This window comes from Rhipicephalus microplus, unplaced genomic scaffold (assembly GCF_043290135.1).
Source record: "Rhipicephalus microplus isolate Deutch F79 unplaced genomic scaffold, USDA_Rmic scaffold_205, whole genome shotgun sequence".
NCBI classification, from domain to species: domain Eukaryota; kingdom Metazoa; phylum Arthropoda; class Arachnida; order Ixodida; family Ixodidae; genus Rhipicephalus; species Rhipicephalus microplus.
In genome coordinates, this window is record NW_027464776.1 from 227,501 (window position 1) to 242,500 (window position 15,000).

The 15,000-nt window shown below is 61.0% G+C and overlaps 1 protein-coding gene and 2 non-coding genes across 3 annotated transcripts in view; 1 reads left to right on the forward strand and 2 right to left on the reverse strand.

Moving 5' to 3' along the window:
• Positions 1-15,000, forward strand: part of LOC142792126 (uncharacterized) — a gene marked incomplete at both ends in the record, with an annotated part of 286,387 nt that overhangs the window by 220,488 nt on the left and 50,899 nt on the right. The gene's annotated exons all lie outside the window — the stretch shown is intronic.
• LOC142792137 (5.8S ribosomal RNA) lies at positions 788-940 on the reverse strand. The gene has a single exon (XR_012890683.1). It is a non-coding gene; the product is annotated as a 5.8S ribosomal RNA (ribosomal RNA).
• Positions 2,660-4,474, reverse strand: LOC142792150 (small subunit ribosomal RNA). The gene has a single exon (XR_012890695.1). It is a non-coding gene; the product is annotated as a small subunit ribosomal RNA (ribosomal RNA).

Consider the following 15,000-nt stretch of genomic DNA (forward strand, 5'->3'; position numbering starts at 1 on the left):
AGCCTGGCGAGAGGCATCGTCTCGTGTAGCGTCGCCCCCGCCCCAACTGGAGTGGCCCAGTTTTTTGAACGGGACGGGAACTGCGAAGCACTTAGACCGACGGCGGACTACGACGAGAACGCCTTAAGCTTCGCCAACGTTTCGCCAACTCGTGCGGGAGACTTTTTCCGCTTCGCGGCAAGTCGTCGCGCCGTGCTCTCCGCATCAACCGCGTACGCAGCGAACCGCAAACGTCGGGCGCAGCCTCCTCACCTCCCTGCGCTTTGCGCGCGAACGTTCCCTGTTCGCGCGGCAAAGCCTGGAGGAGGCACGGCCCCGCAGCGTGTTCGAGCGCCCGGTCTACGGGACACCCTGCTTACTTCGAGGGCAACAAGCGCAACGCAAGGCTGCGATCTCGCGCACTTTGCGCACGGCTGGAGAAGCTTTGCTGGCCGGCTTTCGCTCCTCGTGTTTACCGTGCGTTAAAGTTGCGCGTCCGTGGCTCTCGCAGCTCTTGCGCGCCCGGTCGCAGAGAGGAGTACGCAACCTCGACCGCACTTTCCCTGCAGGCTTCCTTCCGACTCGAAGTCCTGCGGCGGTCTCAACGAGGTGCCACATCCTCAATGCAGTCGGTCGCCCCCGTTTCGGTTGGGCTCTGGCACGACGGTCGCCACCGTCTCGCCCTTGAGTGGCCGCTGTTGGCGCTCGCTGTGAGGTGTTCAGCGTGCTGTCCGTGTTGCCGACGCGGTCAAAACGAGTCGACGGCTCACGTTCCCTTGTGCGCCGAAGGCTCTCTTGATATGTGATCCGACCCTCAGACAGACGAAGCCAAGGGAAGACCCAAGGCCGCAATGTGCGTTCAAAGAATCAGTGCTCAGTGTGTCCTGCAATTCACACCAAGTCTCGCAGCTGGCTGCGTTCTTCATCGACCCGAGAACCGAGTGATCCACCGCTTAGAGTCGTGAAAAAGTGTTTGTTCAATTCCGTACAGTCAAAACCAAACGTTTCTGGCACTCGGCCAAACAGTGGCCAAGAAGGGCGCTTTTCAGCGCACGCTTGGACTCCAAAACTCTGCCGCGCCTTTTTCGGCTGCCGCAAATCGAGCAAACGGTGTGTTTCGGACGGCGTTTCGCTTCCGCTACTTGCGAGTGCTTTCGTGGTCCACCCCTCTATAAATACTCGGGAGGCGTCGAAGCCGGTTCTCCAAGCCGGACCCGTAGGTATCGTTGTGTGCTCGCTCTCATTGGCCCGCCTAACCAGAAAATGCCTGCGGTACACCCATTTGGATAAGAGTGCACGCAGATGCGGGCCTCGACGGCTACACATTTCCTCGGGCGGCCGCCTCCCGGCCTCCGTGGAGCGCGGGATGCACGGTCCCATCGACAAGCCTCTCCCGTTTTTACCGTGGCGTCGCGGTTCACCACGGCGGGCGGGTCGGTCTCCTCCGCATAAAAAGGGGGACCCCCGCTTTTTGTTCCACGAAATCGCACAAGCTTTTTTCGCATCCACGGTTTGCCACCGCACACCAAAATGCCGATCCGGCTGCCTACTTTAGCCAACAGGTGGAGCCAGGCGCGCCGTACTTGCGCGGCACTTCCCACGTCCACCGAAGTCGGTGCCAAGGACCACTTTCGGCGCCGGAGCCGCGTACGAGCCTACTCGAGGCGGAAGAACGAAGCCAGCAAGGGCCTGGCCGCAAGTGCGTTCAATTGTCGGGACGTCCAAGTCCCTCGTTCTTCCGTGCTTCCTCTTTCGGCAAGTCGTTGCGGCACCTTCCCAAAGCGCGCAGACCCGCTAATCGCGACGAGCGCGACGTGGCCGTGCCGCCTTTCCCTCGGCAGCAAGCAAAACGCCTGGCAACGTCGACGCTCCCCTAACCGCGATCTCGCACCGTGTTTCGTGTGGCGAATTCAAAAGCCGGCCGGCGCTGCTGCAACCATTACGGTCGGTACGCATACGCCGCGGAGGGCGGGACGGTCATCGGAGCGTGCGGTTCCTCCATCGAGTACTGCGCACCTCGGCCGTCGCATCGCCGTGCCATGACCGGCCGCGCGTCAACGCGAACCGGTGCCAGCGAGATCCCTCGCCTGCAAGAACCGACCGGCAGCCTCCGTCACCCGAGGACGCGGAGGCGCTTGCCGCGGACGGCGGGACGGTATGCACTGGTGCACAGCGGACCCGTCACATCGCCAGTTCCTTGACCGACCGCCGACGCTTGTGCCGTTCCTCTCGTACTTGGCAGTCGCCGCGCGATTGTCGGGTCTCGTTCTTGCACGCTCGAACGGTCGGGAGGGCACTCGGCTGGCGTTTCGGGAACGCGCAGCCTCGCCTTCTACCGACGTAACCACGACTCGCCGTTCGCGCTCCGCCGCTCCTGTTTACAGTACTAGGCGGTCCCGCAGCGGTCGGGTCGCGCATTTCGAGCGCTTCGAGCCACGGTGCAGTGGCGGGTCGAAAGCCGACCTATGAGTGCGTTGCGCCGTTTGTACCCGCGTCCGCCACCTGGCCGACCGTCCAAGGTCGCGGTGTTGGCGTCCGCTGGGCGCAACAATTTGTCACGGGGTGCCGCTCCACATTCAGGCAGCCCCGTGGGGAAAAGCCGACCCCGCGTCCAAACGGGGTCAGCGGCAGAAAGTGTCGGGCGCAGACGCAGCTGAGGCGCTCACCCTTCACAATCCGTTAATGATCCTTCCGCAGGTTCACCTACGGAAACCTTGTTACGACTTTTACTTCCTCTAAATGATCAAGTTTGGTCATCTTTCCAACAGACCGGCGCAACCGAAAGGCCGCGCCGGACATCGGTCCGAAGACCTCACTAAATCATTCAATCGGTAGTAGCGACGGGCGGTGTGTACAAAGGGCAGGGACGTAATCAACGCGAGCTTATGACTCGCGCTTACTGGGAATTCCTCGTTCAAGGGGAACAATTGCAAGCCCCTATCCCAATCACGAAAGAAGTTCCACGGGTTACCCAGTCTTTTCAGACAGGGATAAAGACACGCTGCTTCCTTCAGTGTAGCGCGCGTGCGGCCCCGGACATCTAAGGGCATCACAGACCTGTTATTGCTCTGTTTCGTGCGGCTAGGAGCCGCTTGTCCCTCTAAGAAGGTTGTAAGGTGCTGGGAACCCCGCACCTATTTAATAGGCTAGAGTCTCGTTCGTTATCGGAATTAACCAGACAAATCGCTCCACCAACTAAGAACGGCCATGCACCACCATCCACCGAATCAAGAAAGAGCTCTCAATCTGTCAATCCTCCCAGTGTCCGGGCCGGGTAAGTTTTCCCGTGTTGAGTCAAATTAAGCCGCAGGCTCCACTCCTGGTGGTGCCCTTCCGTCAATTCCTTTAAGTTTCAGCTTTGCAACCATACTTCCCCCGGAACCCAAATACTTTGGTTTCCCGGAAGCTGCCCGCCGAGTCATTTGAGTAACTCAGGCGGATCGCTGGTTGGCATCGTTTATGGTCAGAACTAGGGCGGTATCTGATCGCCTTCGAACCTCTGACTTTCGTTCTTGATCAATGAAAACATTCTTGGCAAATGCTTTCGCAGTAGTTCGTCTTGCGACGGTCCAAGAATTTCACCTCTAGCGCCGCAATACGAATGCCCCCGTCCGTCCCTCTTAATCATTACCTCGTATTCCAAAAACCAACAGAACAGAAACGAGGTCTTGTTCTATTATTCCATGCAAGTTTATTCAGGCGACTCGCCTGCGTTGAGCACTCTAATTTTTTCAAAGTAAAAGCACCGGCCATCTCGAGGCACACAATGAAGTGCACCAAGAAAGAACCGGCATGATGTTCAGTCCGAGCCGTCGCATCGGGTAGATGCACTACTCGTCTGGAACTGAGATCCAACTACGAGCTTTTTAACCGCAGCAGCTTTAGTATACGCTATTGGAGCTGGAATTACCGCGGCTGCTGGCACCAGACTTGCCCTCCAATTGATCCTCGTTAAAGGATTTAGAGTGTACTCATTTCAATTACGGGGCCTCAAAAGAGTCCCGTATTGTTATTTTTCGTCACTACCTCCCCGTGCCGGGAGTGGGTAATTTGCGCGCCTGCTGCCTTCCTTGGATGTGGTAGCCGTTTCTCAGGCTCCCTCTCCGGAATCGAACCCTGATTCTCCGTTACCCGTAACAACCATGGTAAGCAAGTAACCTACCATCGAAAGTTGATAAGGCAGACACTTGAAAGAAACGTCGCCGGCTCGTGGCCATGCGATCAGCACAAAGTTATCCAGAGTCACCACACAATACGGGCCGAAACCCGATCGATCTTGGTCTAATAAAAGCACCCGTTACCCAAAGGGCTCCAGGCTCACTGCATGTATTAGCTCTAGAATTGCCACAGTTATCCAAGTAGGAAGAAACGATCTAAGGAACCATAACTGATTTAATGAGCCATTCGCGGTTTCGCCTTATTTCGGCATGTACTTAGACATGCATGGCTTAATCTTTGAGACAAGCATATGATTACTGGCAGGATCAACCAGGTAATCGTTCGACTGCGCGTCCGTCCTCGCCCTCGGCGGGCCGGACGCAGTCTGTGTGCGGCGGAGGCCACCTTCAGGCGCCCCAACACGCTTATTTTGCACTCCGAGATGACGGCGTTCGAGCTCGCTACGGCACAACCTTCCCGAAAGACGAGTGGGAGCCGTGCGGCAAGAAGCACGTTCATGCTCGCTCTTTTTCGTTGCATCGACTCGGTCGCGCCGTGCGGGTTGCCCAAGCCCGCTGCACTGTCGGTGGACCGGCCGGAACTAGCAACGGAGCCGAGACTGCAAAGCCGCCAGACGACGGGTCACGCCCGCGTCTTCGGCGCTTTCGCATCTGAATCGCCCGAGGACGACACGGAACACACCTCGATATCGTGGTAAAACGGCACCGTCCGACAACCAGCCCCTAACGCATCAAGCGGATGAGGCTGCAGACGACTGCCGTGGATTCCCCTGGAGCAGACCCGAGGACACGCTTGACGAGGCCGAAGCCCGCCGCATATCAGACACCCGGTCGCTTTCGCGTACGCCGCTCACGAGAACCCCCACATAATAGCAGCGATAAGTACCCAGACCTCCTTGGGCCCTAATACGAGCGTACTCGAGAAAATTTCACCGCGGGTGTGCCCCGAAACGTGTGGCATGTTGAGCGTGCCACAAGTCTACGTCGCTCTCAAACCCGCCGAGGTCGTAGAATTTGCGACCCTACTCACGAAATTCCCACCGAGGATACGGCCGCAAACGTACCGCACCTTGGGTAGGCCACGAGTTTGTGCAACACTACGCTGACGGCACAGCACCGAGGTCGTGCGCGCACGCACGGGAAAATTCCGCCGCGGTTTCTGCCGAAAACGTGAGGCACCACGACTCTCCGCAAGTTCGCGTCGACTGCGAAAGACCGAAGTCGTGAACGACGTGTCCGCTACTCGCCGCCGACACGCTGGACACCAAACGTACAACGACTCGACGGCGTCGTAGAGGCCCACGACGCGGTTTTCCTTAACGACGTCTCGGCGTGGCACCGACAGGTTAGAACGGCCGACCAACGTTCCCTGTCCGCCGTTCGGCTCAGTCGAAGGGCTCGGCGACTTCGGCAACGCTGCGAAGCCGCACGGTGACGCACGCCATGTCCCCATTTTTTTTTTCTTTCTGCGTCTGCCGGGGTGCCCCTATAATAGCAGCGATAAGCACCCAGACCGCCGTGGGTCGCTCGCCCCGGCTGACGTGGTTTTTCGTACTCCTGCGGCGGTCGCCGTCAAGCACGTCCAAATACGCTACTTTCGTGGGCGCATTCACGCTCTTTCGCTTCGCCGGAGTGCCAGCACTCACTCTGCCAAAAACGGCGAACATCCGAGCGGCGGTTCCCACTTTTGCGTCGGCGTCGCAAACCCCGCCCCGGCAGACGAGGTTTGCCGTACTCGTGCGACGGTGGCCGGCGGGCACGTCGAAAGACGCCGATATCGTGCGCGAATTGGCGCACCTTGGCTTCACCGGAGTGCCGCCACTGACTCCTCCAAAAACGGCGAAGATCCGAGCGGCGCTTCCCACTTTCGCATCGGCGTCCCGAACTCCGCCCCGGCTGACGCGGTTTACCGTACTCGTGCGACGGTCGCCGGCGAGCACGTGGAAAGACGCCGATATCGTGCCCGAATCGGCTCCGTTCGGCTTCGCCGGAGTGCCAGCACTGGCTCGGCGAAAGACGACGAACATCCGAGCGACGGTTCTCACTATTGCGTACGCGTCGCAAACCCCGCCCCGGCAGACGCACTTTGCCGTACTCGTGCGACGGTCGCCGGCGAGCACGTAGAAAGACGCCGATATCGTGCCGGAATCGGCCCCGTTTGGCTTCGCCGGAGTGCCAGCACTCACTCGGCCACAAACGGCGAACATCCGAGCGGCGGTTCCCACTTAGCCGTCGGCGTCCCGAACTCCGCCCCGGCAGACGCGGTTGCCGAGCTCGTGCGACTAGCGACCGCGAAGCCGTCTCGCGACGCCGCTTTCGTGCGCGGCTCCCACTGCGACCTGGGTCACCCGAGGTCGACGAGCAAAAAAGAATGTCGAAAAAAATTTTTTTTTTTTTTTTGCGTCTGCCGGGGTGCCCCTATAATAGCAGCGATAAGCACCCAGACCGCCATGGGTCGCTCGCCCCGGCTGACGTGGTTTTTCGTTTTCCTGCGGTGGTCGTCGTCAAGCACGTCCAAACACGCCACTTTCGTGGGCGCATTCGCGCTCTTTCGCTTCGCCGGAGTGCCAGCACTCACTCTGCCAAAAACGGCGAACATCCGAGCGGCGGTTCCCACTTTTGCGTCGGCGTCGCAAACCCCGCCCCGGCAGACGAGGTTTGCCGTACTCGTGCGACGGTGGCCGGCGGGCACGTCGAAAGACGCCGATATCGTGCGCGAATTGGCGCACCTTGGCTTCACCGGAGTGCCGCCACTGACTCCTCCAAAAACGGCGAAGATCCGAGCGGCGCTTCCCACTTTCGCATCGGCGTCCCGAACTCCGCCCCGGCTGACGCGGTTTACCGTACTCGTGCGACGGTCGCCGGCGAGCACGTGGAAAGACGCCGATATCGTGCCCGAATCGGCTCCGTTCGGCTTCGCCGGATTGCCAGCACTGGCTCGGCGAAAGACGACGAACATCCGAGCGACGGTTCTCACTATTGCGTACGCGTCGCAAACCCCGCCCCGGCAGACGCACTTTGCCGTACTCGTGCGACGGTCGCCGGCGAGCACGTAGAAAGACGCCGATATCGTGCCGGAATCGGCCCCGTTTGGCTTCGCCGGAGTGCCAGCACTCACTCGGCCACAAACGGCGAACATCCGAGCGGCGGTTCCCACTTAGCCGTCGGCGTCCCGAACTCCGCCCCGGCAGACGCGGTTGCCGAGCTCGTGCGACTAGCGACCGCGAAGCCGTCTCGCGACGCCGCTTTCGTGCGCGGCTCCCACTGCGACCTGGGTCACCCGAGGTCGACGAGCAAAAAAGAATGTCGAAAAAAATTTTTTTTTTTTTTTTGCGTCTGCCGGGGTGCCCCTATAATAGCAGCGATAAGCACCCAGACCGCCATGGGTCGCTCGCCCCGGCTGACGTGGTTTTTCGTTTTCCTGCGGTGGTCGTCGTCAAGCACGTCCAAACACGCCACTTTCGTGGGCGCATTCGCGCTCTTTCGCTTCGCCGGAGTGCCAGCACTCACTCTGCCAAAAACGGCGAACATCCTAGTGGCGGTTCCCACTTTTGCGTCGGCGTCGCCAACCCCGCCCCGGCATACGCGGTTTGCCGTACTCGTGCGGCGGTGGCCGGCGGGCACGTCGAAAGACACCGATATCGTGCGCGAGTCGATGCTTCTTGGTCTCGCAGGAGGGCCGCCACTCACTCCTGCAAAAACGGCGAAGATCCGAGCGGCGCTTCCCACTTTTTCGTCGGCGTCGCAAACCTCGCCCCGGCAGACGCGCTTTGCCGTACTCGTGCGACGGTCGCCGGCGAGCACGTCGAAATACGCCGATATCGTGCCCGAATCGGCCCCGTTTCGCTTCGCCGGAGTGCCAGCACTCGCTCGGCCAAAGACGACGAACATCCGAGCGACGGTTCCCACTATTGCGTACGCGTCGCGAACCCCGCCCCGGCAGACGCGGTTTGCCGTACTCGTGCGGCGGTGGCCGGCGGGCACGTCGAAAGACGCCGATATCGTGCACGAATTGGCGCTCCTTGGCTTCACCGGAGTGCCAGCACTCACTCGGCCAAAAACGGCGAACATCCGAGCAGCGGTACCCACTTAGCCGTCGGCATCCCGAACTCCGCGCCGGCTGACGCGGTTGCCGAGCTCGTGCGACTAGCGACCGCGAACGCGTCTCGCGACGCCGCTTTCGTGCGCGGCTCCCATTGCGACCTGGGTTACCCGAGCTCGACCAGCAAAAAAGAAGGTCGAAAATTTTTTTTTTTTTTTCTGCGTCTGCCGGGGTGCCCCTATAATAGCAGCGATAAGCACCCAGACCGCCGTGTGTCGCTCGCCCCGGCTGACGTGGTTTTTCGTACTCCTGCAGCGGTCGCCGTCACGCACGTCCAAATACGCCACTTTCGTGGGCGCATTCGCGCTCTTTCGCGTCGCCGGAGTGCCAGCACTCACTCTGCCAAAAACGGCCAACATCCGAGCGGCGGTTCCCACTTTTGCGTCGGCGTCGTAAACCCCGCCCCGGCAGACGCGGTTTGCCCTACTCGTGCGACGGTCGCCGGCGAGCGCGTCGAAAGACGCCGATATCGTGCGCTAATTGGCGCTCCTTGGCTTCTCCGGAGTGCCGCCACTCACTCCTCCAAAAACGGCGAAGATCCGAGCGGCGTTCTCCACTTTCGCATCGGCGTCCCGAACTCCGCCCGGGCTGACGCGGTTTACCGTACTCGTGCGACGGTCGCCGGCGGGCACGTCGAAAGACGCCGATATTGTGCCGTAATCGGCCCCGTTTGGCTTCGCCCGTGTGCCAGCACTCACTCGGCCAAAAACGGCGAACATCCGAGCAGCGTTTCCCACTTTCGCATCGGCGTCCCGAAGCCCGCCCCGGCAGACGCGGTTTGCCCTACTCGAGCGACGGTCGCCGGCGATCACGTCGAAAGGCGCCGAATTCGTGCACGAATCGATGCTTCTTGGTCTCGCAGGAGGGCCGCCACTCACTCCTGCAAAAACGGCGAAGATCCGAGTTGCGCTTCCCACTTTTTCGTCGGCGTCCCGAACTACGCCCCGGCTGACGCGGTTTACCGTACTCGTGCGACGGTCGCCGGCGGGCACTTCAAAATACGCCGATTTCGTGGGCGCATTCACGCTGTTTCGCTTCCCCGGAGTGCCAACACTCACTCTGCCGAAAGCGGCGATCATCCGAGCGGCGGTTCCCACTTTTGCGTCGGCTTCGCAAACGGCGCCCCGGCAGACGCGCTCGTGCGACGTACTCGTGCGACGGTCGCCGGCGAGCACGTCGAAAGACGCCGATATCGTGCTCGAATCGACCCCGTTTCGCTTCGCCGGAGTGCTGCCAGTCACGGCGCAGAAAACGGCGAACAAGTGTTTTTTTTTTTTTTTTCCTAGAATTTGTGTTATAGAAGGCACATTTGATATCGGACGATAATTTTCAACTTTATCACGCGCACCGATTTTCGTGTAGAGGTTTGCAAGTTTATGGGAATTTCTCCACTTGGAATAATGCGATTTAGTAGTACTACGAGAACTTCATGGATGTACTCAAGGGTACGGGGCAAGTCAGTTACGTCAACACCTGCAGATTTTTTACACTTCAAACTGAAAATTGTTGGTTGTGAGTCCTCGTGTGATATTAAAGGCCGATTCGCTAACACATAGAACAAAGAAAGAAAGGAAGAAAAAACGCCCGCGCTCGCTCAAGAAACCTGGGTTCGCAACAAGTGGCAACAACAAGCAACCGAGCGAGTGCGCCAAAACCCGTGGCGGCCGAACAAACGCGAAGTCCCAACCGCGTCAGCCGGGGCGGCACGGGACAGGAAAAATCACTTCAGCCGGGGCGGCGGGGCACCGAATAAACCTCGTCACCTCGTCGCAGGATAAAAGAGGAAACAAAAAGTCTAAACAGCGTCTGCTGGAGCGAATGCGTAATAAAACAACAACAACAACAAAAAAAAAAAAACACCCGCGCTCAAGAAGTCTGCAATCACCACAAAAGGCGACTGTGACCGAGCAGCGTCAGCCGGGGCCGTGCGGAAACGGAAAAACCGCGACTACCGGGGCGTCGAGGCACCGAAAAATCCACTTCAGCCGCGGCGAAAAAAAAAAACAAAAAGAAAGACGGAGGGGGGGGGGGGGAACCACGTCTGCCGGGGCGAAGGAAAAAAAAAAAACGCGTCTGCCGGGGCGAGCCCGGGTGCGGCACCACCGGGAAAACTGTGGCAAACAGACATGGCGATCGAGTGAGTGGGCCGCCAGCCAGGCTCAGCCAAAAAGTGCAAAGTCCGAACTGCGTCAGCCGGGGCGGCAAAAACCACGTCAGCCGGGGCGGCGCAAAAAACCGCGTCTGCCGGGGCGGCACGAAACCGCGTCAGCCGGGGCGGCGCGAAAACTGCGTCAGCCGGGGCGAAAGAAAAAAAAAAAAAAACGCGTCTGCCGGGGCGAGCCCGGGTGCGGCACCACCGGGAAAACTGTGGCAAACAGACATGGCGATCGAGTGAGTGGGCCGCCAGCCAGGCACAGCCGAAAAGTGCAAAGTCCGAACCGTGTCAGCCGGGGCGGCAAAAAACCGCGTCAGCCGGGGCGGCGCAAAAAACCGCGTCTGCCGGGGCGGCACGAAACCGCGTCAGCCGGGGCGGCGCGAAAACTGCGTCAGCCGGGGCGAGCCCGGGTGCGGCACCACCGGGAAAACTGTGGCAAACAGACATGGCGATCGAGTGAGTGGGCCGCCAGCCAGGCTCAGCCAAAAAGTGCCAAGTCCGAACTGCGTCAGCCGGGGCGGCAAAAAACCGCGTCAGCCGGGGCGGCGCAAAAAACCGCGTCTGCCGGGGCGGCGCGAAAACCGCGTCTGCCGGGGCGGCGCGAAAACTGCGTCAGCCGGGGCGAAAGAAAAAAAAAACGCGTCTGCCGGGGCGAGCCCGGGTGCGGCACCACCGGGAAAACTGTGGCAAACAGACATGGCGATCGAGTGAGTGGGCCGCCAGCAAGGCTCAGCCAAAAAGTGCTAAGTCCGAACTGCGTCAGCTGGGGCGGCAAAAAACCGCGTCTGCCGGGGCGGCACGAAACCGCGTCAGCCGGGGCGGCGCGAAAACCGCGTCTGCCGGGGCGGCACGAAACCGCGTCAGCCGGGGCGGCGCGAAAACTGCGTCAGCCGGGGCGAGCCCGGGTGCGGCACCACCGGGAAAACTGTGGCAAACAGACATGGCGATCGAGTGAGTGGGCCGCCAGCCAGGCACAGCCGAAAAGTGCTAAGTCCGAACTGCGTCAGCCGGGGCGGCAAAAACCGCGTCAGCCGGGGCGGCGCGAAAACCGCGTCTGCCGGGGCGGCACGAAACCGCGTCAGCCGGGGCGGCGCGAAAACTGCGTCAGCCGGGGCGAGCCCGGGTGCGGCACCACCGGGAAAACTGTGGCTAACAGACATGGCGATCGAGTGAGTGGGCCACCAGCCAGGCTCAGCCAAAAAGTGCTAAGTCCGAACTGCGTCAGCCGGGGCGGCAAAAACCGCGTCAGCCGGGGCGGCGCAAAAAACCGCGTCTGCCGGGGCGGCACGAAACCGCGTCAGCCGGGGCGGCGCGAAAACTGCGTCAGCCGGGGCGAAAGAAAAAAAAAAAAACGCGTCTGCCGGGGCGAGCCCGGGTGCGGCACCACCGGGAAAACTGTGGCAAACAGACATGGCGATCGAGTGAGTGGGCCGCCAGCCAGGCACAGCCGAAAAGTGCCAAGTCCGAACTGCGTCAGCCGGGGCGGCAAAAAACCGCGTCAGCCGGGGCGGCGCAAAAAACCGCGTCTGCCGGGGCGGCACGAAACCGCGTCAGCCGGGGCGGCGCGAAAACTGCGTCAGCCGGGGCGAGCCCGGGTGCGGCACCACCGGGAAAACTGTGGCAAACAGACATGGCGATCGAGTGAGTGGGCCGCCAGCCAGGCTCAGCCAAAAAGTGCCAAGTCCGAACTGCGTCAGCCGGGGCGGCGCAAAAAACCGCGTCTGCCGGGGCGGCGCGAAAACCGCGTCTGCCGGGGCGGCGCGAAAACTGCGTCAGCCGGGGCGAAAGAAAAAAAAAACGCGTCTGCCGGGGCGAGCCCGGGTGCGGCACCACCGGGAAAACTGTGGCAAACAGACATGGCGATCGAGTGAGTGGGCCGCCAGCAAGGCTCAGCCAAAAAGTGCCAAGTCCGAACTGCGTCAGCCGGGGCGGCAAAAAACCGCGTCTGCCGGGGCGGCACGAAACCGCGTCAGCCGGGGCGGCGCGAAAACCGCGTCTGCCGGGGCGGCACGAAACCGCGTCAGCCGGGGCGAGCCCGGGTGCGGCACCACCGGGAAAACTGTGGCAAACAGACATGGCGATCGAGTGAGTGGGCCGCCAGCCAGGCACAGCCGAAAAGTGCTAAGTCCGAACTGCGTCAGCCGGGGCGGCAAAAACCGCGTCAGCCGGGGCGGCGCGAAAACCGCGTCTGCCGGGGCGGCACGAAACCGCGTCAGCCGGGGCGGCGCGAAAACTGCGTCAGCCGGGGCGAGCCCGGGTGCGGCACCACCGGGAAAACTGTGGCTAACAGACATGGCGATCGAGTGAGTGGGCCACCAGCCAGGCTCAGCCAAAAAGTGCTAAGTCCGAACTGCGTCAGCCGGGGCGGCAAAAACCGCGTCAGCCGGGGCGGCGCAAAAAACCGCGTCTGCCGGGGCGGCACGAAACCGCGTCAGCCGGGGCGGCGCGAAAACTGCGTCAGCCGGGGCGAAAGAAAAAAAAAAAACGCGTCTGCCGGGGCGAGCCCGGGTGCGGCACCACCGGGAAAACTGTGGCAAACAGACATGGCGATCGAGTGAGTGGGCCGCCAGCCAGGCACAGCCGAAAAGTGCCAAGTCCGAACTGCGTCAGCCGGGGCGGCAAAAAACCGCGTCAGCCGGGGCGGCGCAAAAAACCGCGTCTGCCGGGGCGGCACGAAACCGCGTCAGCCGGGGCGGCGCGAAAACTGCGTCAGCCGGGGCGAGCCCGGGTGCGGCACCACCGGGAAAACTGTGGCAAACAGACATGGCGATCGAGTGAGTGGGCCGCCAGCCAGGCTCAGCCAAAAAGTGCCAAGTCCGAACTGCGTCAGCCGGGGCGGCGCAAAAAACCGCGTCTGCCGGGGCGGCGCGAAAACCGCGTCTGCCGGGGCGGCGCGAAAACTGCGTCAGCCGGGGCGAAAGAAAAAAAAAACGCGTCTGCCGGGGCGAGCCCGGGTGCGGCACCACCGGGAAAACTGTGGCAAACAGACATGGCGATCGAGTGAGTGGGCCGCCAGCAAGGCTCAGCCAAAAAGTGCCAAGTCCGAACTGCGTCAGCCGGGGCGGCAAAAAACCGCGTCTGCCGGGGCGGCACGAAACCGCGTCAGCCGGGGCGGCGCGAAAACCGCGTCTGCCGGGGCGGCACGAAACCGCGTCAGCCGGGGCGAGCCCGGGTGCGGCACCACCGGGAAAACTGTGGCAAACAGACATGGCGATCGAGTGAGTGGGCCGCCAGCCAGGCACAGCCGAAAAGTGCTAAGTCCGAACTGCGTCAGCCGGGGCGGCAAAAACCGCGTCAGCCGGGGCGGCGCAAAAACCGCGTCTGCCGGGGCGAATGCAAAAAAAACAAAGAAAAAAGCCCGCGCTTAATCAAAAGAAAACAAAGAAAAAAGCTTGCGCTTAATCAAAAGAAAACAAACAAAAAAAGTTCGCGCTTAAGCCTGGCGGTGGAACCACCGGGGCAAACAGACCTGGCGATCGAGTGAGTGGGCCGCCAGCCGGGGTGAGCCAAAAAGTGCAAAGTCGGAACCGCGTCAGCCGGGGCGGCGCGAAAACCGCGTCAGCCGGGGCGGCGCAAAAACTGCGTCAGCCGGGGCGGCACGGAAAAACGAAAACCGCGTCAGCCGGGGCGGCACGGAAAAACGAAAACCACGTCAGCCGGGGCGACATCAAAATGAGGAAAAAAAAAAAAAACTGCCTTAGGACACCTGCGTACACTTTCATGCGTTTGGGCATATCTCTCTGTAACACGCGCGCCCCTCGTTACGCGCGGCACTCTGTTTTCTCCGACACCCATATTTCGGCGGCATGTGGCACGCGCGCCCGTCCCTACGCACGGCACACCGCAGTGCTTTCTCGATATTTTTCTTTTCCTCCAACACCGTCATCTATAGGCTTTTAGTGACCTGTTGCTCGTGGCAAAAGTTCGCTAGCTCTGACACCTCTTGCATGCGCACCGTTTTTGCGCACGGTGCTATGCCGCAAAGCACGGCAGTCGCATGCGTTTCTCTCAGGCACCTCTTTTTTGACACAACGCTGTGGTGCTTAGAAACACACCCGCCGCTTTTGCGCACAGAACTCCACCGTACAGCACGGTAGTCACGTTTGTTCCACACGAACAGCAGTGTGCATCGTGCTACGACACTTTGAAAGCTTTTTCTTCCGAGTCTCGACCGCGCTGTTCCTTTCGTACTTGGCGCGGTTTTGGGACCAGCTTTGTTTTAAACCCCTACTGCGCGCCGTTCCTTTCGTACTTGGCGCGGTTCAGGGTTTGTTTCGAGCCCTTAGCCGCGCTGTTCCCTCCGTACTTGGCGCGGTTTAGGGTCGAGCTTTGTCTCGAGCCCTCTCCGCGCCGTTCCTTCCGTACTTGGCGCGGTTTAGGGTTTGTTTCGAGCCCTTAGCCGCGCTGTTCCCTCCGTACTTGGCGCGGTTTAGGGTTTGTTTCGAGCCCTTAGCCGCGCTGTTCCCTCCGTACTTGGCGCGGTTTAGGGTCGAGCTTTGTCTCGAGCCCTCTCCGCGCCGTTCCTTCCGTACTTGGCGCGGTTTAGGGCCGAGCTTTGTCTCGAGCCCCTACCGCGCGGTTCCTTT